We start from the raw sequence: 27,664 nt of genomic DNA on the forward strand, positions 1-27,664 counted from the left end.
GGACCTGAGATCCACCCAGGCAAATGGCAGAAAGTAGGAAGAGATCTTAATCAGAAATTGAAAATAGAAGGACCCGATGCCGTCCCTGTTTCAGCCCTTTCTTACTGGGGTCTTATAAGAGACATAGTGGAAAGCGCAACCAGGGACCCCACAAAAAAACAGCTTCTTTCAGTTGCAGAGTCCTGCCTTTGCCCTCTTTCGCGTACAGCCTCTATAAAGTCTTTGAAAGAAGAGGAAGCGAAACCCCCTAAAACTCCAGCTAGATCTCCCTCAGCAGCTATTGAAATCCCCCCCAAGCAAATCCCTCTATCCTCCTCTCCCTTCAGAGATAACACCAGCAGAGGAGCCCATAACCTGCCCAGTGTTTACAAGAAATAAGAATCTCCAGCCCAGTCCAGAGATGGACCCAGATTCAGAGCCTCCAGACCCAGGCGATGAGGCAGAACTTGAGGAAGAAGCTGCTAGATATAATAACCCAGACTGGCCCCTAGCCTCCGCTCCCCCCTCCATACCTAACCGCCCCTGCCTTCCTGCCCCTGGGGCCTAATGCCCCCTTTACTCTCTCCACACTAGCAGCCATCTCCCGTGGGGGATATCTTCTCCCCTCCGAGTGGCTCAGGGTCATCCAGGCAGTACTTACACGAGGACAGTTCCTCACCTGGAAGGCTGAATTTTTTGATTGTTGTCAAACCATTGCTTCAACTACCTATAAAACTTCTAAGGGAGCTTATGAAAAACCCTCAAGGACAGGGCATTGTAGAAAGAGCCCACCAAACGCTCAAAAAACATGATTACTAAATTACAGAAAGGGTCAGAGACACTCTACCCCAAGATTTAACAATGCTAAAACTATTCTTAACCATGCCCTCTTTGTCCTCAATTTCCTCTCCCTTGATGCTAATGCCGAATCTGCAGCAGATTGCCTTTGGCATCCCACTACTGAACACAACTATGCACAGGCTATGTGGAGAGATCCCATCTCCAACAAATGGCAAGGACCTGACCCAGTCCTTTCCTGGGGTAAAGGACATGCCTGTATTTATGATTCATCAGCTCAAAATGCTAGATGGCTACCTGAGCGTCTAGTAAAATCACATAATCCACCCAGGGAACCCCCTGAGGAATCCCCCTCTGTGCTCTCTTGTAGATAAAAGACCCAACATGAAGGCACTCATCCTGTGCCTGCTCCTTCTGCTGTCCTGCTCATACCAACTGCTTAATTACACCTGGTCAGTCAAAGATGCTCAAGGATTCTGCATCTGGAATACCTCGAAAGTTGACTCCACAACACCCTGGCTTCCCCTGTACCCAGATCTTTGTCGATTATCCGAATGGAACAGTGGATGGGACGCAGTATGGGGGTCCGATGATCGCATGACAGGCTGTGGCTCTCAAGATAGAAAAGAGAGGCTTGGGACCCTCTCCTTTTATGTTTGCCCGGGATACCATCGCTCATCAGCCCCACAATGTGGTAGAATGGGGGACTTCTATTGTAAAGATGGGATTGTGAGACGACAGGAACTGGGTACTGGATCACCTCATTAATGCCTCTGTACAAGCTTTGACCCAGATACAGAATTCTTCATTGGAAGAATGCTGGATCTGCTATTCCTCTTCCCCTCCCTTCTATGAAGGTATTGCTCAATTCGGGAACATCACACACTCCAACAGAACAGATGATCTCAGATGGGGCACTGGGGAATCCCAAGGCCTCACTCTTGAAAAAATCTCTGGTCAGGGAAATTGTCTCCTTGGCCCGCAAATGCCCCCCCCCCCCTTCAGCTAGACACAGTATGTAACCAAAGTACCCTTATTAATACTTCCTATAGATATGCTGTAGCCCCTCCTAATACCTATCTTGCCTGCTCATCAGGACTAACCACCTTTGTGGACACCAAACAATTCCTTGATAAAAAGGACTATTGTGTCCTTGTCTCCCTTTTTCCTCACCTAACTGTCCACTACCCGGAGGAATTCCTCCAATTTTGGGAACATGGAAGGGGTACCCTTATCAGAGACAAAAGAGAACCCCTGACAGCAGTTACACTCGCAGTCCTGATTGGACTTGGGTTTGTTGGCTCTGGTACAGGTATTGCCTCCTTAGTTTCCTCCAATGCACAGTACACCCAGCTTAGCTCTGCTATTGATAAGGATCTCTCAGAACTTCAAGCAGGGTTAGAACACCTAAAAGATTCTGTTGCCTCTCTAGCTGAAGTAGCATTACAAAATAGACGCGGTCTTGATTTGTTATTTTTACAACAGGGGGGACTCTGCGCGGCACTAAAGGAAGAATGCTGTTTTTTTAAGGATAAACTTGGCCTGGTAGAAGACAGTCTGCAAAGGGTTAAGGATAGCCTGGAAAAAAGAAAAAGGGAGAGAGAGAAAGGTGAGGGATGGTATAAAAATTGGTTTTCCACATCCCCCTGGCTCTCTACTCTGCTCCCAAGCCTTCTAGGCCCATTAATTGGCTTCCTAATTCTAATTTCTTTTGGACCATGGGCCTTCAGGAGACTGACCAACTTTATCAAATCCCAAATTGACTCAGCCCTTGGAAAACCAGTTTCGGTCTTATATCACCAATTGAAAAGCCAAGGGTCCTGTGAGGACCCCCAAATGGAACCCTTGAGGTTCGCTGCTCTTACACCTCGCCCACCTTGGTATGCACGCATCTGCTCAAGGAAAGGCACCCCCTAAGGGCTGCAGTGATACCCAATGACGGGATTTAGTGCAACTCCATGACTTGGGAACATCAGATCCTACAGGAGATAACAAGGACCTTGCTAAGGTCCCCTCCTGGTCACGGATACCAAGCATGAAAACCAAGTTGCACAGCCTAAGACAGGGATCCTGCCCATAAATTTAAAATAAAAAAGGGGGACATGCCAGGGGCCAAGAAGCCCCCATAAAAAGAGCAAATAAATTCCAGACATACCAGGAGCCAAGAAGCCCCCTGTCAGATAAGATAAAAAGGAGCAAACAAAATTCCAGGCATACTAAGGGCCAAGATAAAGGAAGGTCACCCTCCATTATCAAGAACAAACTGACCACAGACTATCCCTTCTCTCAGGCCAAGGCATACCAACTCCACCCCTAAGCTAATCCCCTTGTTCCTTCTCTACAAAATATAAGCAGGTATTTTTCTCAAATAAACTCAGACCTTATCCACCATCCTTGGGTCTCACTCTCCTTATTCTCACCCATTCCATTTCAGGCTGGGTCCTCCTCGACACCCCACTTTTCTGCCCCGCGGGTCGGGGCAGGTCATAGTCCAGGGGCAGCACTAGGGTGCAGAGGAACACTAGAAAACCAAAGCTTATGGCCAGTGGGGAGTGGAAATCCTACAGTTCCAGGGCAGAAGGGAGTGATCTGTGGTGATCACAGGTCAGAGCGCAAGTCAGGATAGTTGTAAACACTTCTTTTTTGATCATGCCACCTTGAAAAAACTGAAAACTTTAGAGGTCCTAAGAATGATCTTTGAAAACAGCTGTACAACATACAAGAAGCTTGGGATAGTGTGCCCTCTAGTTTGGAAGGAAAGTTCCATAGTAACGAAGTGTTAAAAAAAGTAGGTAATTGATTAGGAAAATGAGCAAGCAACTAGAAGAAAAAAATCTGACCATAGAAAATTCCATGGTGACAAGGAAGATCAAAACACACATTCATAAGCAGAAAAAATGTCAGAATTCCTGTGACAAAAATCTCCAATTGGTCCCAGGTAATGGACAAGTTCAAAAGGATTTTGAAAATCATGTAAGAGAGATAGAAGAAAACTTGGGTTGAGAAAGTAGAGTAATGCAAGAAAATCATGAAAAACTTAGTAAAAGAGGGATAATATATAAACAATATATAAAATATTGCCTTCAAAAACAGACAAGATCAAATTGGGATGGAGGGAAATATAACTGTCCATATTAACTGTGAAAACATTTTTGAAGTTTCTCCTATAAAGGCATTATTTTTCAAACATATAGAGAAATGAGTGAAATTTATAAAAGAGTTATTCCCCAACTGGTAAATGATCAAAAGATATGAATGGTTTACAAATGAGTTTATCAATTCTATCTATAGCCATATTTTTAAAAAGTTTTAACTTGGAGAAATGCAAGTTAAAATAATTCTGAGATACTACCTTACAGAACTATTGGTTTAACTAATAGAATAGAAAAGGAAAATTGACAAATGTTCAAGGGAATGTGGGAAATATGAGACATTAATGCATTGCTAGTAGAGTTTGAACTAATTCAGCCATTTTGGAGAGTAATTTGCAACCATGCCAATAGGGCTATAAAATCTTGAAGCCCTTTGAGCTGGCCATACCATTACTAGATATGTTTTCCAATAGTGCTAGAAAACAAAAGGGAAAAGGAGCTATATGCACTAAAAATTTATAACAATTCTTTTGTGGTGTAAAAATTGGAAACTGAAAGGATACGGACAAAGTGGAGAATGGTCTGAAATGGATTGGGGTGTGTAAATATGATGGAATAGAATTCTTCAATAAGAAATGATGAGCAGGATGCTCTTAGTAAAAAAAACAACTGGAAAGTCTTAATTGAGGTGATGCAAAGTAAGATGTTCTCTGTATAATGTAATAGTAATAAAGTAAGATGATAAACCATGAATAACTTATTTATTTTCACTCTGAGGGACACAAGATGGAAAATGCTATACATCTACAGAAAAAAAATGATAAGGTCTGAATACAGATTTAAGGAAACTTTTTTTTACTTTATTTTTTATTTTTTTTTTATTTTTTTTTTTTTAGTTTTATTTTATAGTTTTTGCAAGGCAATGGGGTTAAGTGGCTTGCCCAAGGCCACACAGCTAGGTAATTATTAAGTGTCTGAGGTGAGATTTGAACTCAGGTACTCCTGATTCCAGGGCCGGTGCTCTATCCACTGCACCACCTAGCCACCCCCACTTTATTTTTCTTGAGGGTTTTGGGGGTCTATAGTTTCTTGCACATCATGACTATTACAGAAATGTTTTGCCTGATTACATATGTCTAACCCATATTGAATTACTTGCCTTCTCAATAGAGGGGTAGTGATGCAGAAGGAAGAAGGGAAAGAATTTAGAACTCAAAGTTTTAAAAATGAGTTTTAATTTTTTTACAAGTAATTGTTAGACAAAAAAATAAGAAAAAATATTCTCAATTCACTTTAAAGATTGAAATTTGTGAAGGGGAATTGTTAATAAATGCATGTGAATCAGGTAAATGATGTTACAGAGAAGAAAAGACTATGGCCATAAAGTTATTATTTTTAAATTCAGTATCTATACATTGAATGCCTCTCTGTTCTGGAAGATTTTCTCTGTGGAGTTCTTCCTTTAAAATGATATTGTCTATGTATCTTATTTCTGATACTCATACATGTGTATGTATATATGAAATTAGCAATAATAACAATAACTAAGGTAGGAAAAGACCTATCATTAGCATCATGAAATATTGTGAAGTATCATTTCAGATTAATGGCTATGCAGAGATACTAAATTTCTTCAAAAGTTAGGCCACTTTGAAAGTGATGCATTTGCCTTTTGACATTCTGAGAAATTTCTGAAATCATATCTGCACAGAAATGTTTGTGAACAAAATGTTTGAACAAATTTTCATATTTATTCATGATTTTATCTGAATTAAGTACTGAGATTCAAGTTTTTGATGGATCGTTATCACCTTTAACATATTATATTTAGACATTTAGCCAAATAATGGCAATAATTTGAGAACTTTCTTGTCATTTAAAGTTTGCAGAAATAATTTAAATATAATACCTCATTTCATCCTTACAAAGACCTTAGGAAGTAGGTGATATTATCAATCCTATTTTACAGTTGAAGAAATTGCATTAGATGAAGTTAATGTCTTACCTAAAGTCGAAAAATTAATAGGTGTTTGTTAGAGGATTTAGACTTAGTTTTGTCTCAATCCAAGTTTAGCGCTCAGTCCACTATGATACATCCATTAGTTATGGATAATCAGACTGATATCTACTTTGTTAGTATTTTTAGGTTCTAATTTCTTACCAATCAAAATAATATATAACCCAAAGAGTAATATATAAATGAAGGATAAGCATAAATTGTATTAAGCATATTATCAAAAAAACCCTTCCTTTTCAGAAATATCAAATATTATAAATTGGCAAAAATTATGAAAGAAATATATGCCTGAAAAAGAGTAGGTCCTGTCACACAGAAAGAATTAAGTATGTAAAGAGAATAGCTGATAAGCTTTATTGATTTCCAGATAATATCAAGAGATCTAGACAAACTAGTCAGTATGTTTTTGAACCCCAAAGATAAGACTGGGAGGAAGTGGATGAGTTTCATAAATTCAGAATTAGGAATAAATAACAATCTGCATTTTTAAATGGTATACCCTTATCAATGAGATTCTAAAAATTTTTAAGTATTGTGTTTTTTTAAATATAGGGAGAGTTATCTGCCATTGAGAACAACCTAGTGAAGTGTTAAGGGCATCTAGTTAGTAATAAAACTTATTCAACATTTTAAACCAAAAAATAAAAAAGTTAGGCAGGTTGTTACTTAACAATGGCAAAGAAGAGAATAATATCACTTATTTGGCTAAACATATACCATATAATTTATTTAGTAATTATGTAGACTGCACAATGATTAACATCATATTGTACAATTTTCAAGCAACTTCATAATATTTGTGTGATCAAAATATAAGACTAATATGCCATTAATGAGCTGTCAATTGGTATTTTTAAGTGATGATAAGACTTACTAAATATTAATCATAAATTACCAAACCCTATGTAAGAGGACTACAAAGTTATACTGTTTTGAATTTAATACTAAACAAACTGTAGAGTAATATTTGTTTAAATCTAGAAGTTTTGCAAAATAATAAAATAGGCTGTTTAGCTATGCAAAGTGATCTTCTACATACTTGTTACTACCATAATGGAGAAGTATGAGTGCAAAATGACCATATGAAATATAGAACAAGTTATTTTGAGCAAAAGACTGCCATGAACTGGCTTATTAGAAATAAACATATTCATGGGAGTTGAAATAATTACATAGAACTGTTAGGAAACATAAGTACTGACAAAGAAACTGTGATCTAATCTGTGTGGGCAATTTAGCAGCCATATTAGTAATTATAGTAATACATTATATACAACTGTAACCTGGCTGTTTCTGAGCATATCTTCAGATATATCTTTTACTGCCTCAAGGAAAAATTTTTCTCTAAATGATTAAAACAAAGCATTTAATAGTTTTAAGAGCTATATTTTTCTATCTGTGATTATTGCTTTGCAGCAATCATGGAGTATGCCTGAAAGTTTTCAGCATTATTAAGATTATTTTTTTTCTTATTCTAGTTCTATTCAATTTAAATGACCATATAGAATGCCCTGTGTCTTCTTCACAAAGCGACAATCTGAGGGCTAAATTATCATTCAAGTTTTCTATATACGTCTCTAATTCCACAAATAATTTTAAAATCTGAAAATCCCTGAGGTTGTGTGGGAGACATTATTATTTTATTTCTCAGTGGAAATGAAGAGAAAACTAAAAAGCACCACCAACTTTAGCCCTTTCACCAGATTTGAAAAAAAAATGTTTGGCAATGAATTAGCTTTAAAAATAAGAATTTTAGCATTCCTTTTGTGTTAAATCCTATGTTTAGCACTGATGATATATCTTCCTTTCTGTTCAGAAACATCTTCATGATAATGATGATGCAGTAGGTGTTTCTTACCTAGTACACTATCTGATTGAATCTTAAATTGTCCCCTTGTGACTGAACATACCTGATATCATCCTCCTTCCTTATTGATGATCCCATGGATGCAAAATCTTTCTTTTTTTTCTCTTTGTTAAGATGCTGATAAATGCAATAAATGTGAGATATGGAAGTGTTTTGAGTTTTTAAGGATCATTTCTTTAAAGCAAAGAGGTTTATAAACTTAGGAAGTGAAAGGTGAATATTATATGAATGTGACTAAGAAAAGTAAGTAAAACTTAATCCTATATATCCAGAAATGCCAATGAAGAATCTATTGAATCCCACTGACTTTAGGAATATATGTGAAGAGAATAAATGCAGGTGAATGTGAGAATTGGAGATAGGGGTCTTAGGCTTTTCATATCACTAGTTGTTATTTGGTGATCTCTTTGACTTGGGTTTTCTTAATAGAGAGCATGATTTTGTCAACATGTAAATAACAAAACTACAGAAGTTTAATCAAAAATATGAAGCATTATTAGAACAATGGTTTGTGAGTCTTGCCAAAAGAGTTAATGAGAGATTTGGAACATACATTTCTTCTAATTTTGGAGTTCAAAAAAGGTTTATTTTTTCAAAGTCAGTTGAATCCCTTAGAGGACCAAGATAGGGACATATGATTCAGAATTGATGTCAATGTAAAAGTGAATGGGATCAGTTTCTATTTCATTAAATATTAACAATAATCAATAACTTATTGTAAAGAATTATTTCCATTGAATTCTGTAATTGCAAAGTCTAAGTTACTCTCTTGGACTGAGGTATAACAGGTTAGTGAGTTAACACTATGCTTTATTCATGACTACATATTTATATATATATACATATATATATATGTATATATATATATATATATATATATGTCACAGGATATTTACCTAATTGTTCTGGAAACTTTCCTAGTTTTTACAATCCTGCCCTTCATTTGAAAAAAAGAGAAAAAAGATAAAAGAAACTTTGGAATCAATGCTTATAATGAAGTAAAACAAATTCCTGCTCTGGTAATTTCCAAAGTTGTGACTCATATGATCTTCTAACACTAACTTGTTAGAGTTCAGTCAGTCCAAGGTAGTTATTTAGTCTTTGGGAAAGAATATAGGTATAAATTTATTCACAATAAGATTAAAACATAATATATTATAATATCACTGGTACTCTTTATATCCATATTTGCCATGATCTTAATTCTGAATCATATATCTCTGTATTGGCCCCATAAGTAACTTGATTGACCTTGCAAAACAGAATCTTTTGTGAGCTCCATAATATAAGAAACTATGTGACTGGCAGAAGTTCCACATTGCTCTCTTTGGGAAGATCATTTTCCTACTGCTTTGATCTCTTTGGTGTAAGATGGCAGTCAAAATTCAGTTTAATGCTAATAGTAGCAATCCAAATTGCTTTTATGATTCCCTGAAGGCTTTTCTTGGGCCAAAATCTATGGTACATCTCAACTTATCAGTGCTGGTGTTGCCACATCCATTAGAGATAGGAACATGATCTTAGAGAGATGAGCTGAACACTTTATAATGTTCTCAACCAACTGTCATCAAAGCTAAGGCCATTGATCATTTACCTTAGACTGAAGTCATTTCCTCCCCAGCTGAAGTCCCACTTGAAGAAGGGATTTTGAATGTCATTGGCCACCTTTTATGGCTCAAAGCACCTGATGCTGATGCCATTTCAACTTAAATTTACAAGGTGAATGGTTCATTACTCATACAAAAGTTGACTAAAATTTTCTGAATTACATGGCCTGAGGAGGTCATCCCCCAGGAGTTCAAAGATATCACCATTGGCAAAGGTAATAGATTGTCCTGTAACAATCACTGAAAGGTTTCTCTTTAGACATTTCTGGCAAGATTCTTACCAGAGTTCTTTTTTCTATTTTATTGTTTTTATTTAAAGGAAATGTGGTTAAGTGACTTGCCTGAGGTCACACAGCTAGACCATGATCAAGTATCTGGGGATGGATTTGAACTCAGGTCCTCCTGAATCCAGGACTGGTGCTCTATTCACTGTACCACCTAGTTCCTGCCAGAGTTCTCTTTAATAATGTGATCATTCACTTGTAAAATGATGATCTACTTAAAAGTCAGTATGGCTTCAGAGAGGGTTGAGGAACAGACAATATAGTATTTGCTGCCCAAGAACTTCCAAAGAAATACCAGAAGTAGAACAGAGATTTATATATAATATTTCTAGGTCCATCTAAGACCTTTGATACTGTCAGTTATAACGGCATAACAAAAATTATGTGAAAATATGGTTGCCCAGTAAGTTCATCAGTATTATAGATCATTTCATGATGCCATACTCACTTCCTTTCTGGGCAATGGACAATGGTCTTGAGCTTTCCCAATCACCAATAGAGTGAAACAAAGCTGTTTGCTTTTTAGCATGATATTTTAGGTCATGTTGTCAAATGACTAAAAGGAGGATGAACATGTAGTCAAGGTTAACTTACACACTTTTTCAACTTGAAAAGACTACAAGGCAAGAACAAAGTGGGTGGAATGTTGGTGCTTGATTTTCTGCTTACAGATTATTGTGCATTCAATGTACTTTCTAAAGCTCTGATTGGATAAATTCTCTACTGCTTGTGTTAATGATAGTCTAAAAATTAATAGCAAGAAAACACTGGTACTCCATCAGCCAGCACCACACCATCCACATGTGGAACTATAATGAGCTTGAAAAATGCATTGCCAGAGCTAACTCAGTGTTTGGAAGGTTCTGAAGGAAAGTAGGAAAGAGAAGAGGTATAAGAGTGACTACCAAACTCAAGGTCTCTAGAGTCATTGTGCTGACCTCATTTATTTATGCTTATGAAAATTGAACAGTATGCCAGCACCATTCCAGGAACTGCTACCATCTGAATTTTCTTATAGAGGGAGCAGATTCAAGATGGTAGAGAGAAGCCAGGAAGTTCCCTAAGCTCTCCTGGGCTTCTCTCAGAAACAACATTATTCAAGCCTCTAAACAGATTCTGGAGAGACAGAACACAGAAATACAGAGTGGAGCACATTTTCCAGCTTAAGAAAGGTCTACTCAAGAAGGTAGAATGGGAGCATGGTCCAGAACAGGGAGTAGAGATAAACTCAGGATGGGAGACCAACAGGGTGTGGCAGGCTATAGAAGAGGTAAGCTGGAGGATCTCAGTCAAAGAAGAGATCTGCAGCTGATCTGGATCCCTGCTCAGTGGACTGAGGATACAGCAGGCCAAATGTGAAAGCTCCAACACAGGAATCCCAGACTCCCTGTCCTAGCTGAACCCAACCCACTGGGAAAGTTGCTCACATCCCCACATGATCTGCAAGTGGACCAATCTCCCAATACAAGAAGCAAGGAACAGCACTCCTGTGGCCCAGTAAGACAGCCAAAAATGAGTAAGAAATGTCATAGAACAAGCCTAATGATAGAAAGTTACTATGCTGTTAAGGAAGAAAACAATACCATCATCTTAGAAGAGGAGGGCAGAAAAGGTACTACATGTTCCTCAAAGGGGAATAAGAATTGGTTTCTAGTCCAAAAAGACCATGGAAGAATTTAAAAAGGTTTAAGAAATCAAGTAGAAAAATGGGAAAAAGGAATGTAAGAGAAATTCAACATCAACAAGCATAAAAGTTGACTGAAGGAAACAAATCCATTAAAAATACAATTGTCACAGGGGGTGGATATCGAGCATTGACCCTGGAGTCAGGAGTACCTGAGCTCAAATCTGGCCTCAGACATTTAATAATTACCTAGCTGTGTGGCCTTGGGCAAGTCACTTAACCCCATTGCCTTGCAAAACCCTAAAAAAATACTCTTAACATAGGAAAAAAATAATTATTTAAAGATAGGATTGGACAAATGGAAAAAGAAAGTAGCTTCTTTAAAATAGAATTTACGAAATATACAACGAGGTGCAAAAACTAACTGAAGAAAATAATTCCATGAAAAATGACTTGAGGAAGTAGAAACTAATAACTATATGAAACATAAAAAACAATTAAGCAAAGTAAAAAAGAAAAGAGAAAAAGAACAAAATGTAAAATCCCTCATTAGAAAAATAACTGATTTAGAAAATAGATCAAAAAGAGAAAATTTAAGAGTGATTGAATTACTTGAAAGACATAATAAAAAATGTTGGAAAACATGTTCAAAGAAATCATCAAGGAAAACTACTCTGATCTCCTATAATGACATGGTAAAATTGAAAGAATCCACCAATTATTTCCTGAGAGGTTCAAAATGAAAACATGAAAGAATACTGTACACAAATTGCAGAAGTATCAAGTAGAGGTGGAAATAGAATTCAAAAAGCAATTAAAATAGCAAGAAGTCATAGTCAAGATAATGTAGGACGTGGCAGCATCAACATTAAAAGATTGAAAGGCCAGGAATATATTTTGGAGGGCAAAGAAGCTTTAACTGAAACCAAGAATCAACTACTCAGCAAGATTTAGTATATTTTTCAGGGGAAAATTTGAAGACTCAATAAAATAGGTAATTGTCATTTTATTTTTTATTGAAAAGATCAGAACTAAACAATAAATTCAATCTTCAAACACAAGACTCAAGAGATACATAAATAGGAAAATGTGGGAAAAAGAAAAATAATGAAGAGGTTCAGCCAAGATGACAGAGTAAAGACAGGAACTCCCTAGAGCTCTCCCACAAACTACTCCAAATACTTTTTAAATAATGATTCTAACCAAATTCTAGAGTGGCAGAAATCACATAAAAACTGAGTGTAACAATTTTCCAGTTTAAGACAACTAGAAATATCTGTGGGAGGCATCTGTTGTACCAGAGTTAGAAGAAACACATAGCATAACCCAGGTCATGCTAGAGTGAACAGCATCCAGCCATCCAGGAACAGACAGACTGCTGAGCTTTTGGATGCATGGCAGTGGTGGCAGTTTTTAAATTTTTCAGTCCATGGATTGCTGAGGGGAACTTGCAAGGTCAGCAGGAAAATTTTGTCACATCAGAGTGAGAAAAGAACACAGTCCAGAGCTGGCCTCAGCAAACACCCTGTTCCAAGGGACCAGGAACAGGCCTTAGAAGTCATCTGGCAGCTACCAAAGAGCTCAAACCTTCAATGGTAAGGGGATCCGGGGAGATTACAGAGGTTTATTCATTTACCCTGATTCGGGATTCTTTTGCTCTGCCTATACTCAGATCTAGGTCACATTATGGGGTCCCAGTCTCCTGAAAAGGAGCAAAAACACATTAGAGGTTTTGCCTTCAGCAGAGCAAGTACTCTCCTCACTGTTCTAGGTCAGAAAGAAGTGCTTGTTATTATTCACAGATCAGAACACAGGTCATGACAGTAGTCATAACTTCTTGTTAAATAATAGGACTTTGAAATAATTAAAAACTTGCAGGATACTGGAGGTATATCTGAAAACAGTTACAAAAATGCTCAAAAGCTTGGGGCAGTGCATTCTACACCCTGGAAATGGAACTTCTTTGTGACAAAGTTAAAATTGAATCCTAGATTTGAGAAAAGAGTAAACAAAAGAAAAAAAACTCCAACTAGAGATGATTACTTTGGTCATACAGAGGATCAAAATACATACTCTGAAGAGGATAACAAAGTCAAAGCTTCTGCATCCAAAGAATCCTAGAAAAAAGTATGAATTTGTCTGAGGTAAAGGAAGAGCTCAAAAATGATTTTGAAAATCAAGCAAGGGAGGTGGAGGAAAAATTGGGAAGGAAAATGAGAACAATGTGGGAAAATTGTGAAAACCATGTCAGCACCTTAATGAACAAGTAACAAAGAATATTGAAGAAATTAATATGTTAAAAACCAGTTTGGGCCAAATGGAAAAATGTTTCAAAAATACAACAAGGAGAATAATGCCTTAAAAAGAAGAATTGCCCAAATGGAAGAACCTCTCTGAAGAAAATGAGGGAAAGTGATGACTTTGTTAGAAATAAAGAAATAATGAAACAAAACCAAAAGAAAAAAAATTAGAAGAAATTGTATAATACCTCATTGGGAAAAAAATGTCCTGGATGACAGATCCGAGAGAGAAATTTTAAAAATTATTGGAATATCTGAAAACCATGACAAGTCTAGACATCATTTTTAAAGGAATTATAAAGAAAAACTGCCCTGTTATCCTAGAAGCAGAGGATTAAATAGAAATTGAAGGAATACACAAATCATTTCCTGAGATTCCAAAATAAAACCTGCCAGACATATTATATCCAAATTTAAGAACTTTAAAGTCAAGAAGAAACTATTGCAATTAGCCAGAAAGAAATAATCCAAATATCATGGAACAACAGTCAGAATAACATTTAATTTTGTACCTTCTACATCAGTGAAATTGGACTTGGAATTGGACTTGGAATATGGTATTCTGGAGTATGGGTTACAATGAAGAATCAACTACCCAGCAAAACTGAATACAGTTTTCAGAGATATAGATTTACATAGAATGAAATAGGAGACTTTTAAACTTTCTTGATGAAACAACCAGAGCTGAACAGAAAATTTGATCTTCAAATATAAGACTTAAGTGGAGGATTCAAAAGCTAAACAGAAAAGGCAAATCATAAGGGACTCAATGATGTTAAACTACTAATATTTTTCTGCATGGGAAGATGATACTGATAACTCATATAAGCTTTCTCATTTATTAAGGCAGTTAGAAGGAGCACAATTCAACAAGAAAAAGTTGAGAATTTGAATGTATATTACATTTAAAGATGGAGTTAATGTGTAAGAGTAATGTACTAGGAGAAAGGGAAAGGAGAGGTAGAATGGGGTAAATTATTTTACATTAAAGAGGCATGAAAAAAATCTTTACAGAGAAAGAAGGTGATGGGGAGTGAGTGAACCTTACTTTCATCAGAACTGGCTCAGAGAGGGAATAACATAGCTTACTCACTCTATTGGGTATAGAAATCTATCTTACCCTAGAGAAAACTGGAGAGGAAAGAGATACAAGAAAATGTCCAGGTGTGTGTATGTGTGTGAAAGTGATAGAAGAGAGGGAATATTGTGAGAGGGGGCAGAAAGATGCAATACACTTTTGATGAGGAACAGGGTGAAAGGAGAGAAAGAGAAGTGAATGATTAAATGGGGGTGGAGGGAAACAGGATGGAGAGAAATACAGTAAACAATAGCAAAATAAAGGAAAAATAATGAAACAAGTTTCTCTTTTAAAGACCTCATCTCTTAAATGTAGAGAACTGAATCATAATTATAAAAAAATAAGAGCAATTCCCCAAATAATAAATCATTAATTTTTCAGATGAAATTATTGATGCAATCAAATAAATCATTTTTTAAATAAATGTTCCAAATTCCTATTGAAAAGAGTAATGCTGGTGGGAACAATTCTGAGGTATTATCTCAAACCTAGTGGATTGGCTAATAGAAAAAGGAGAAAATGGCAAAAGCTGAGGGGAAATGGAATCAGATGGACTGTTGGAGGATGTTTGAAATACTTCAAAATTCTTCCAATCAATTTTGAGCTATGACCAAAGGACTCTATAACTATACCTACCCTTTCGTCTAGCAGTGCCTCTGCTAGGTATATATTCCAGAAAAGATGAAATGCAGCAAGAAAAGAATCTTGTGTATAAGGATACTTAAATCAACTTTTCTTGTGGCAGGGAACTAGAGATTGAGAAGATGCCCAATGATTGAGGATTGACTAAACACATTGTCATATATGATAGAGATGAAATGTTGATTTTCTGTTAGAAATGATAAAAAAGAATGCTCTTAGTAAAAAAAAAAGCTTATATGAACAGCTATAATGGGAAATGTACTTTATACATAGTAACTGTAATATTGCAGAAGGATCAGTTGTGATTGACCTACCTTTTCTGAGCAATGCTTTAACCCAAGATAAATTTGAAGGACTTAAGATAAAGATTATTATTCAATCCAAAGACAGAGCTGATGGATGTTATCTGAATACAGGCTGAAAGATTTTTTTATACTTTATTATTCTTGAAGTTTCCTCTTTTGGGGGGAAGGGTTATGTTTACATTAACAACATGTTTATTGTAATTATGCTTTTTCTTGACTACACATTTTTAACCTAGACCAAGTAATTTGTTTTTTCATTGAGGGGAAGTGGAGTGGAAGGAAGGGAGTTAATTTGGAACTTAAGGTTTTTGCAATTGAATGTTGAAACTTGTTTTTTCATGTAACTGGGTGGGGGGAAAAATTAATATTAAAAAATAGAACATTTTCAATAAGACCAAACTGATTAGTGAAGATGTTAAAAACTCTTGAGAACTGTGTCACTATTGGAAGAAGATTATTTTGACAAATGCTATGGACATAAGCTTATTTTTATTTAATGTTATAAAAATTAATACATTAAAATGGTTTACACTCGGAAAGGAAGAAGGAGTCAAAATGGGGTAAATTACATCACAATGAAGAGGGGCAAAGGACCTGTAGTAGTAGAGGGAAAGAAGGGAGGAGTAAGAATTGCTTGAATTTTTACTTTCTTATGATTGTGTTTAAAGAGGGAATAATTAAAGAATTAATAACAATCTCAATATAGGGTTAGCAATTTATGTTACCCTACAGGGAATTAGGAGGAGGAAAAGGAAAAGGGAAGGAGAGGCCTAAAGGAAGGTAGAGTAAAAATAGGAGGGGAAATGAAGAAGAAAAAGTGGGGATAGAAGGGAGGGGAGATTTAGAGAAGTAGTAGTAAGATGAGGATGTTAGGTGAAAGGAGAGAGAAAGGTACAAATGTAGGGAAGACAGGATGGAGGGTAAAAGAGAGTTAGTAATCATAACTGTAGATGTGAATGTGATGAACTCACCCATAAAACAGAAATGGATAGCTGAGAGGATAAAAAACAATAGAATACTAAAATATTTTGATTACCAAAAGCACATATGAAATAGAAATACAAGCACAGACTAAAGGTTAAAAGTTGGAGTAGAATATATTATACTTCAGATGAAGTGAATAAAAGGGGCAATAATCCTTTTCTCTAGACAAAGCAAAAAGCAAAAATAGACCTAATTAAATGGGATAAGAAAGAAAATTACATCTTCAAAAAGGTACCATAGGCAACAAAGTAATAAATTAAACATATATGTACCAGGTGGTATAACATTCAAATTTTTGGAGGAGAAACTAAATCAAGACATAAATCTAACCATAAAAAGGCAAGCAGGAAATTAAGGAGGTGAATAAATTTTCAGAAAAATAGTGATACATATAATAGACCTTTAGAGAAAATTAACTGGACATCTTTTTCTTAGTGGGACATTACATATACAAAAAATTGACCACATTTTAGGGCATGAAAGGTTTACAATGAAATGTATTTGGAGGGGAGAAGTTACAAGGCAATGGGTTAAAGTGACTTGGCCAAGGTTGCACAGCTTAGTGAATATTAAGTGTCTGAAGCCAAATTTGAATTCAGGTTCTCCTGACACCAGGGCCAGTGGTCTATCTACTGTCACCTCTAGCTGCCCCCACAATCAAAGTCATAAAGGTAGAAATATTGAATACATCTTCTTCAGAAGATGTAAAAATTATGTGTAAAATGGGTCCTGGAAATTGGAAACAAAATAGCTTAATTTAAAAAATAATAGTGGATCAAATAGCAATTCAATAACCTCAGACAATATAAAATACCTATTTGCCAAGGCAGACCCAGAAAAATTTTGAAAACAATTAAAACACATAACTCCACAAATTAAAACAGATTTAAACACCTGGGCAAACATCAACTGCTCATAGATAAGTATAGCTAATGTAATAAAAATGACAATTCTACCAAAGCTAAACTACCTGTTCAGTGCCATACCAATCAAAATTCCAACAAAAATACTTTAATGAGTTAGAAAAAGTTGTAAGTAAATTCATACAGAGAAATAAAAAGTCAATAATTTGGAGGGATTTAATGAAAAAAAGGTAAAAAAGGGGGCTTAACCCTTACTGATCTAAAATTATATGATAAAGCATCAGTCATCAAAACTGCCCAGAATTGACTAAGAAATAGAGTGGTGTACCAGTGGAATAGACTAGGTGCAATAGCAGGAAATGATTATAGTAATCTGCAATTTGATAAACCCAAAGAGTCCAGCTATTGGGATAAAAACTTTCTTTGATATATACTTCTGGGAAAATTGGAAGTTAGTATGGAAGAAACTTTGATTAGACCAACACCTCACACCCTAGACCAAGATAAATTCCAAAGGAATACAGGATTTGACATAAAAAGCAATATTATAAGAAAATTAGAAGATCAAGGACTAGTTTACCTGTAAGATCTATGGAAAGGGAAGCAGTGTATGACTAAGAAAGATATGGAGATCATCACTCAAAACAAACTAGACAATTTTGATTACATTAAATTAAAAAGCTTTTACACAGACAAAACCGATGTAACCAAGATCAAAAGAAATGTAGCAAACTGGGAAACAATCTTTACAATTAAGGTTTCTGACAAAGGACTCATTGTTAAAATATACAGAGAACTGAGTCATATTTTTTTTAAAAAAGCCATTCCCCAATTGACAAATGGTCAAAGGATTTGCAAAGGCAATTTACAGATGAGGAGATCAAAGCAATCCATAGTCATATGAAAAATATTACTAAATCATTATTTATTGGAAAAATGCAAATTAAAGCTTCTCTCAGGGACCACCTAAGACCTCTCAGACTGGCCAATATGACCAGAAAGGACAATTATTTTTGAAAGGGTTTGGGAAATCTGGGACACTATTAAATTGTTGGTGGAGCTGTCAACTCATCCAACCTTTCTGGAGAGAAATTTGGAGCTATGCCCAAGGGCAACAAAAATGTACCCTTTGATTCAGCAATACCACTACTGGGTTGATACCCTGAAGAGATAATGCAAAAGGGTAAAAACATCACTTGTACAAAATCATAGCAGTCCTTTTTGTGGTGACAAAGAAGTGGAAATTAAGTAAATGTCCCTCAATTGGGGAATCGCTTAGCAAACTATGGCATATGTATGTCATGGACCACTACTGTTCTATTAGAAGCCAGGAGGGATGGGAATTCAGGGAAGCCTGGAGGGATTTGCATGAACTGATGTTGAGTGAGATGAGCAGAACCAGAAAAACACTGTACACCCTAAAAGCAACATATGGGCAATGATCAAACTTGATGGACTTGCTCATTCCATCAGTGCAGTAATCAGGGACAATTTGGGGCTGTCTTCAATGGAGAATGCCATCTGTATCCAAAGAAACAACTGTGAAGTTTGAACAAAGACCATGGACTATTACCTTAAATTTAGAAAAAAAAAAATGATATCTTATAGTCTGATCTTGCTATCTCTTATACTTTAGGTTTCTTCCTTAAGGATATCATTCCTCTCTCATCACACTCAATTTGGATCAATATATACCATGGAAACAACATAAAGACTGACAAATTGCCTTCTCTGGGATGTGTGGGAAGGGAAGTAAGATTAGGGGAAAAATTATAAAACTCAAAATAAAATCATTAATAAAAAGTATTTAAAAATTAAAAATAAATGGATATTTGAATACAAGAGAGAAAGAGGAGATCAGTGAATTGGGAATGCAACTAAAAAAACCTTAAAAAAGAACAAATCCATTTTCTTCAGTTAAGTAAGAAATTGAACAAACTATCAATGAACTCTGCATGTAAAAATCTTCAGGATCAGATAGACTTATAACTGAATTCTACCATTTAAACTCAAAATTCTATGAATTAAACTCAATTCCATGTAAGCCATTTGAAAAAAAATAAGCAAAGAATTCTTCCAGATTCCTTTTATGACACCAATATGGTGCTGATACCTAAAATAGGAAAAATCAAAGCAGAGAAAGAAAATTATAGAACAATTTCTCTAATGAATATATATTCAAATATTATAAATAAAATATTAGGAAAGAGATTTAAACAAGATATCACTTGGATAATACACTATTATCAGGTAGAATTGGAATGCAAGGTTGGTTCATTATTGGGAAACCTGCCAGCACAATTGACCATATAAATATCAAATTTAACATAAATCATATGATTATCTCAATAAATGTTGAAAAAACTTTTGATAAAATATGGCACCCTTTCCTTTTAAAAACAGTTGAGAACATAGGATTAAATGGAGTTTTAATTGCAATGATAAACAGTATCTATCTGAAACTCTCAGTAAGAATTATATGCAAGGAAGATAAACTAGAAGCATTCTGAACAAGATCGGGGTGAAACAAGGATGCCCAGCATCACCGCTATTATTCAATATTCCATTAGAAATGCTAGCTTTAGCAATAAGAGATGAAAAATAAGTTAAAGAAATTTGAGTGGGTTAAAACAAAACCCTGGAGTCTTGCAGAAGATATTATGTTATATGTAGAAAATCCTAGAAAATCAATGGAATTGTCTTGGGAAGATTTTTTTAAAGAAATATTTTATTTATTTTGAGTTTTGCAATTTTCCCCCCATTATTGCTTCCATCCCCCCAACCCGCATAGAAGGAATTAAGTTATTGTTTGTGTTGCTTCCATGTTGCACATTGATCTCAGTTAAATGGTATGACAGAGAAATCATATCCTTAAGGAAGAAAAATAAAGTATGAGATAGCAAAATTACATAATAATATAATGCTTTTTTTTCTAATTTGAAAGTAATAGTCTATGGTCTTTGTTCAAAGTCCATATTCTTTCTCTGGATAGAGATGGTATTCTCCATTGCAGATAGCTCAAAATTGTCCCTGTTTGTTGCACAGAAGGGATGAACAAATCCATCACGGTTAATCATCACCCCCATGTTGCTGTTAGGGTGTACAATGTATTTCCAGATCTGCTCATCTCTCTCAGCATCAGTTCATGCAAATCTTTCCAGACTTTCCTGAATTCCCATCCCTCCAGGTTTCTAATAGAACAATAGTGTCCCATGACATACATGTACCACAGTTTTTTGAGCCATTCCCCAATTGAAGGGCATTCACTTAATTTCCAAATTTTTGCCATCACAATCAGGTCTGCTATAAATATTTTTGTACCAGTGATGTTTTTAACCATTTTCATCATGTCTTCAGGGTACAGACCCAGTTGTGGCATTGTTGTGTCAAAGGGTATGCACATTTTGTTGCCCTTTGGGCATAATCCCAAATTGCTCTCCAGAAAGGTTGGATGAATTCACACCTCCACTAACAATGTATTGTTGTCCCAACATTCCTTCCAACATTAAACATTGTCCTTTCTGGTCATATTGGCCAGCCTGAGAGGTGTGGGGTGGTATCTCAGATATGCTTTAATTTGCATTTCTCTAAATGATTTGGAGCAATTTTTAATATCACTATGGATTGCTTTGATTTCAACAACTGAAATTGCCTCTGCATATCCTTTGACCATTTGTCAATTGGGGAATGGCTTGTTTTTTGAAAATTTCACTCAGTTCTCTGTATATTTTAGAATTGAATCCTTTGTCAGAAATACTAGTTGCAAAACAATGTTTCCCAATTTATCACATTTCTTTTTATCTTGTTTACAGTGCTTTTATCTGTGAAAAAATCTTTATAATTTAATGTAATCAAAATTATCTAGTTTGTTTTGAATGATGTTCTCCATCTTTTCCTAGGTCATAAACTGTTTCCCCTTCCATAGATCTGACAGGTAAACTACTCCTTGATCTTCTTGATTGCTTATAATATTGTTTGTTATGTCTAAATCCTGTATCTATTTGGATCTTATCTTGGTATAGGGTGTGAGGTGTTGGTCTAATCTAAAATTCTTCCACACTAACTTCCAATTCTCCCAACAGTTTTTATAGAAGAGAGAGTTTTTATTCCAACAGCTGGACTCTGGGTTTATCAAACAGCAGATTATTATAATCATTTCCTGCTATTGCACCCAGTCTTTTCCACTCATCCATGAATCTACTTCTTAACCAATACAAGACAGGTTTGAGGACCAATACTTTATAATATAATTTTAGATCTGGGAAGGCTAAACCACCTTCTTTTGCACTTTTTTCATTGAATCCCTGGAAATTCTTGACATTTATTTCTCCATATAAATTTACTTACAACTTTTTCTAACTTATTAAAGTAATTTTTTTGGAATTTTGATTGATAGGGCACTAAACATGTAGTTTGGTTTTGGTAGAATTGTCATTTATATTATATTAACTCTACCTATACATGAACAGCTGATGTTTGCCCAGGTATTTAAATCTGATTTTATTTGCATGAGAAGAGTTTTGTAATTGTTTGCAGAAAGTTTTTGAGTCTGCCTTGGCAGGTAGACTCTCAGCTATTTTATTTTATCTGAGGTTACTTTGAATGGGATTTATCTTTCTAGCTCTTTCTGCTGTATCTTACTAGTCATATATAGAAATGTTGAGGTTTTATGAGAGTTTATTTTATATCCTGCTACTTTCCTAAAGTTACTACTTATTTCTATTAGTTTTATATATGACTTTTGGGGATTCTCTAGTTATACCATCATGTCATCTTCAGAGTAAAAACTGTTGTAATTTCTTCAGTTTCTTTTTCTTCTCTTATTACTGAGCCTAACATTTCTAATATGATATTGAATTCTAGTGGTGATAATGGTCATCCTTGTTTCACTCCTGATTTTATTGGGAATGCCTCAATTATATCCCATTACATATAATGCTTGTTGATGGTTTTAGACAGATACTGCTTATTATTCTAAGGAACAAAACATTTATTCCTATACTCTAGTGTTTTATTAAGAATGGGTGCTATAGTTTACCAAAAATTTTCTCAACATCCATAGATGTGATCATATGATTTCTGATAGGTATGTTATTGATGTAATTAATTACACTAACAGTTTTCTTAATACTGAACCAATCATGCATTGCTGAGGTAAATCCTACTTGATTATGATGTATTATCTGAATAATAACTTGTTGTAATAGTTTTGCTAAGATTTTATTTAAGATTTTGCACCTATAATCATGAGGGAGACAGGTCTATAATTTTCTTTCTCTGTTTTAAATCTTTCTGGTTTAGATGTCAGCACCATATTGGTGTTATAGAAAGAGTGAGGCAAAGTTCTGTCTTCACCTATTTTTCCAAAGAGTTTATATAGAATTAGAACCAATTTTTGCTTAGATGTTTGATAGAATTCCCTTGTTAATTCATTGGATCCTGGAGATTTATTTCTTAGGGAGTTGAATAATGAATTGTTGATTATTTTTTCTGAGATAGGATTATTCAGGTTTTTAATTTTCTCTTCATTTAGCCTGGGCAACTTATATTTTTGTAAATATTCATCCATTTCACTTAAATTGTCAAATTTATTGGCATAGAGTTGGGCAAAATAATTCTGGAATTATTACTTTAATTTCTTCCTCGTTGGTGGTGAGTTCACCTTTTTGATGTATGCTAACTATATTTACCTCCTTAACTTCCTTCTTATTTATTTTATATTTGATTTATGTAAATCTGAGAGAAAGAGTTGGAGGTCTCCCACTAGAAGAGTTTTGTTATCTATGTCTTTCTGTAGCTCTTTCAATTTCTCCTCTAATAATTGGGATGCTGTTCCATTGGGTGAGTAAATATTTAGTATTGAAATTACTTTATTGTCTTGTGGTGCCTTTCAGGAGGATATAGTTTCCTTCCTTATCTCTTTTAAGACTATCCATTTTTGCAGCTGCTTTGTTTGAGATAAGAATTGCTACCCCTGTTTTTTTTTTTTACTGAAGCTGAAGCAAAATATATTTTGCTCCAACTTTTTTTTTACCTTTACTCTATATGTATCTCTCTGCTTCAAATGTGTTTCTTGTAAACAGCATATTGTAGGATTCTGGTTTTAATCCACTCTACTATCTGCTTACATTTTAAGGGAGTGTTCATCCTATTCACATTCAAAGTTTTAATTACTAAGTTTTTATTTCCCTCCATGCTATCTTTCTTCTGTTTGTATTTTCCCCTCTTTTCCCCCTTTATCTAAATTCCCCAGTGTTTTTTCTGAATACCACCACCTTTAGTGTGTTTGCCTCTGAAATCAACCCCCTCCCATTTTTCCCCTTTCCCTTTTCCCCCTTCTTCCTCTCTGTTTAAATTCCTGTTTTTCTCCCCCTCCCCATACCCCCCTCCCCGTTTCCCCTTTTAATGCTTGAAAGTTAAGATAAGTTTCTTAAATTGATTAAGTGTGTCTAAATTAACTTTAAGCCAGGTCTGATGAGATGAAGATTCAGGTGATTCTCACCTCTTCTCTTCCTCCCCTCAACTACAATAGGTCTTTTGTACCTCTGGATATAATGAGATTTAACCCATTCAGTCTCCCTCCAACCTCCCTTCTCCTTAGTGCCCCCCCTTTTAAGGAGGTATTGTTTTTAAATCATTCTGAGTCAAAGCAATGCTATGAGTGTCCATCATTTCTGGCTATTTGTATTTTATCTAATACAGTTACAATTCTCAAGAATTATGAGACTCTTTCTCCCAAGTAGGTATATAGCCAGTTTCATGTTATTGTATAGCAGTTTTGTTTTGTTTTATTTTGTTTTTATTTTTGTTTTGTTTTACCTATTCATATGTCTCTTGAGCCTCCTGTTTGATGTCCGAACTTTCTATTTAGCTTTGGTCTTTTCATTATGAAATCTTGGAAGTCTCCAATTTCATTAAATGTCCATCTTTTTCCCTGGAAGAGAAGGCTCAACTTTCCTGGGTAGTGTATTCTTGGCTGCATTCAAAGCTCCCTTGCTTTTTGGATCATCTCATTCCAGGTCCTTAGGTCCCTTAAAGTTGCTGCAGCCAGGTCCTTTGTATTTCTTACCACATGTGGCTCCTTGGTATTTAAATGTTTTCCTTTCTGACTGCTTGCAGGATTTTTTTCTTTTATCTGATAGTCCTGAAATTTGGTCACAGCATACTTTGGTGTTTTCATTTTAAGATCTCTTTCTGTAAGGGATAGATATATTCTTTCAATAACTATTTTGCCCTCTGCTTCCATGATATCAGGGCAGTTTTCCATCACCAAATCCTGTAATATTAAGTCCAAGCTTTTTTTTTTCTCTTTAGTGTTCTCAGGAAGGCCCAATAATTCTCAGATTCTCCATTCTTGATCAGTTCTCTAGGTCAGTGGTTTTGCTGATGAGATGTTCTACATTTGTTTCTATGTTTTCGATCTTTTGGTTTTTCTTTAACACAATCATGAAGTCATTAGTTTCCACCAATTCAATTCTTTTTTTTAAAGGAGAAGATTTGGCCTGGAAGCGCTGGGAGGGGAGTCGCTGCAGTTTCCTGCTTCAACAGTGGTTGAAAGGAACCTGCCAGATTCTGGGCTGGAGCCGCCCTTAGCCACCTGTCCACCTTCACCTCCACTCCCCAACACTTCTGTCCTCCTCCTGTCCGAGCAGCCGCTGCCCCCGAAGCCGCCACCGCCTACGCCGTGACCACCTCGCCTCCCTCTCAGGTGCGCCAGAACTACCAGCAGGACTCGCAGGCTGCCATCAACCGCCAGATCAACCTGGAGCTCTAGGCCTCCTACGTGTACATGAGCATGTCGTCCTACTTGGACCGCGACGACGTGGCGCTGAGGAACTTGGCCAAGTTCTTCCCGCGCCAGTCCCGGAGGAGCGCGAGCTCGCCCAGAAGCTGCTGAAGCTGCAGAACCAGCGCGGCGGCCGCATCTTCCTGCAGGACATCAGGAAACCGGACCGCGACGACTGGGAGAGCGGGCTAAACACCTTGGAGTGCGTGCTGCACTTGGAAAAAAAGCATCAGACTCTACTGGAACTGCACAAGCTGGCAGCTGACAAGAACGACCCCCACCTATGGGATTTCATCAAGACCCACTACCTGGACCAACAGGTCAAGTCCATCAAACAGCTGGGTGATCACATAACCAACCTGCACAAGATGGGGGGGCCCCCTATTCTGGCATGACGGAATATTTTTTTGACAAGCACACCCTTGGAGACAGCGACCACGAGAGCTAAGCTAAACCACCCTGGCTCCCCCCACACCAGGGAACTGTGGGCCAGACTCCTGCTGTCTTTCAATGCATGCATATTTTGGTTATCTGACCTTTTCATAATCTGTACCAAAAGACGACCACCATTTACATCCCAATAAAGTGACTTGGTACTGATGAAAAAAAAATATAAAAAATAAAGGAGAAGACTTTTCTTCATTTATCTTTTGCAACTCCATTTCCAGTTGGTCCATTCTATTTTTAAAGGACTTTTCTACTTGTCCAAATATAATTTTGAGAGAATCATTTCCTTTTTGCATTTACCCAATTGAAGATCTGAGAGAGTTATTCTCATTTTTTTATTTATCCAATTATTTTTTCCAAGGATTGTTTTTCTTATTGTGAGATATTAATTTTCTCTGGCAATGTGTTAATTTTTCTTGATTTTCTTTTCCCAGTTTTTCCAATTGATTTTTAAACTCCTTCCTGATTTCTTCAAGGAAGTCTTTCTGGGCTGGAGACCAATTCATATTCTCCTCAGCAGTTCTTGGTTAGAATCTGTTTTTTTCTAAGTATTTCTCCATGGTCCCCTCCCCCTTTTTTCTGGCCTTTTTTTCATCTTGTGTTGAGGGGAGGGGACCTGTCTCTCAGAGGTTTGCTTTTGAGGATCCTAGAGACTTTGTTCACTTGGCTTAGTAATTCCAATGGCCAGCCAGTAAGGGGTGGTGGTTGCTTTCGCTGGAGAGAGGTGCTCAGCAGCAGGGTCTGAGTTGATTTGAAAATTGAGCTCGGTCCTGGGGGGGAGGGAGTTAATCTCTTTCTCTTGAGTGAGCTCTGCAGTCCTGAGGGGGGTGTGGGGGAGTTGTTTATTATTTGTTGTGGGCAAAGGGCTCTGCACAAAGTATGGAGCTCAGGTCCCTGGCCCAGCTGGTTGTTCTCCAGGCTTGCTCTGAGACTCTGTGCTAGAACTCACTCTTCCATAGCTCTTCTTCACCTGATCAAAGACTATGCAGCTAAAGCTGGATTTCCCACCTGCCACTTACTGAAGTCTCCATGGCTGAGACTGACCCTCTGGCCTCCCCCAGCTGCCATCCCCAGCACTAATCCTCTGCTCTCATCTCCCAGTTCACCCATGGTCCCTTGAGACACACCTTCTTGGTAGGTATTCTTCTCTTAGCTTCTCTTTCTGGGTTTTGTTGATCGAATTTCTATTAAGAGGTTTCTTTCATGTTATTTCTGAGGGGAAAGAGAGAGCACCTATCACAGTGTCTGTCTTCTCTCTGCCATCTTGCCAGAAGTCCTTTGGCTTCAGAAGATTATGAAGATTCCCTGAAGATTCCCCAGGGAAAGAAGCAAACCTGGATGTCTTTTCTCAAACTAAACTGCCTAGGATCCAAGGTTAGAGAATTCATTCTTGTGCCCAACCAGTGGTAGAGTATTTGAGCTCATATTGGTATATTCAACCACAGTTGGACACACTGTAAGACTCTAATATGGAGATATCATTTCCATCTTCTTTTTATGAATGAAGGAAACAACCAATCGATTTTTTTTCTCCTTTAACTTCTGAGTAACTGTCAACTTCAATTATTTGAAATCTGGCTTCAATTACATAAAAAATACATAATTAAACTTGAGTTGTTTCTTTCCTTGTTTCTTTCCTGCATTCATTCCTTCTTCCATCTCCTCCTTCTTCCCATCCCTAAACTATTTTTTATTTATTCTTCTCTTTTTTTTCTCCTTTTCTTCATTTCTGCCTTCTCTTGTCTGCTAAAAAAACAATTTCTCCTTCATTCATCTTCTTTCTTCTTCCTCTTCTTATTCCTCCACCTCTTCTCCACTTTTTTCTTCTCTTCCTTTTTTATTTGCTCCCCAACAAAAATTAAATATTCTTCTATTAGGATATCCCTAGAAAATATTTTTTATTCTTTTCCTCAAATTTATCAAACAGAGCAACTTCATTTGCAGTTTCCCAAATATTTGATCATGAACATTTCAATATTTTCTTTCTGGAG

The 27,664-nt window shown here is 36.3% G+C and overlaps 1 pseudogene; it reads left to right on the forward strand.

Moving 5' to 3' along the window:
• Positions 1-1,161: 1,161 nt before the first annotated feature.
• On the forward strand, positions 1,162-25,674 carry LOC141505198 (ferritin heavy chain-like; annotated as a pseudogene).
• The last annotated feature ends 1,990 nt before the right edge of the window (positions 25,675-27,664 follow it).

The sequence above is a fragment of the Macrotis lagotis genome, chromosome 1 (genome assembly GCF_037893015.1).
Source record: "Macrotis lagotis isolate mMagLag1 chromosome 1, bilby.v1.9.chrom.fasta, whole genome shotgun sequence".
Lineage (NCBI taxonomy): Eukaryota > Metazoa > Chordata > Mammalia > Peramelemorphia > Peramelidae > Macrotis > Macrotis lagotis.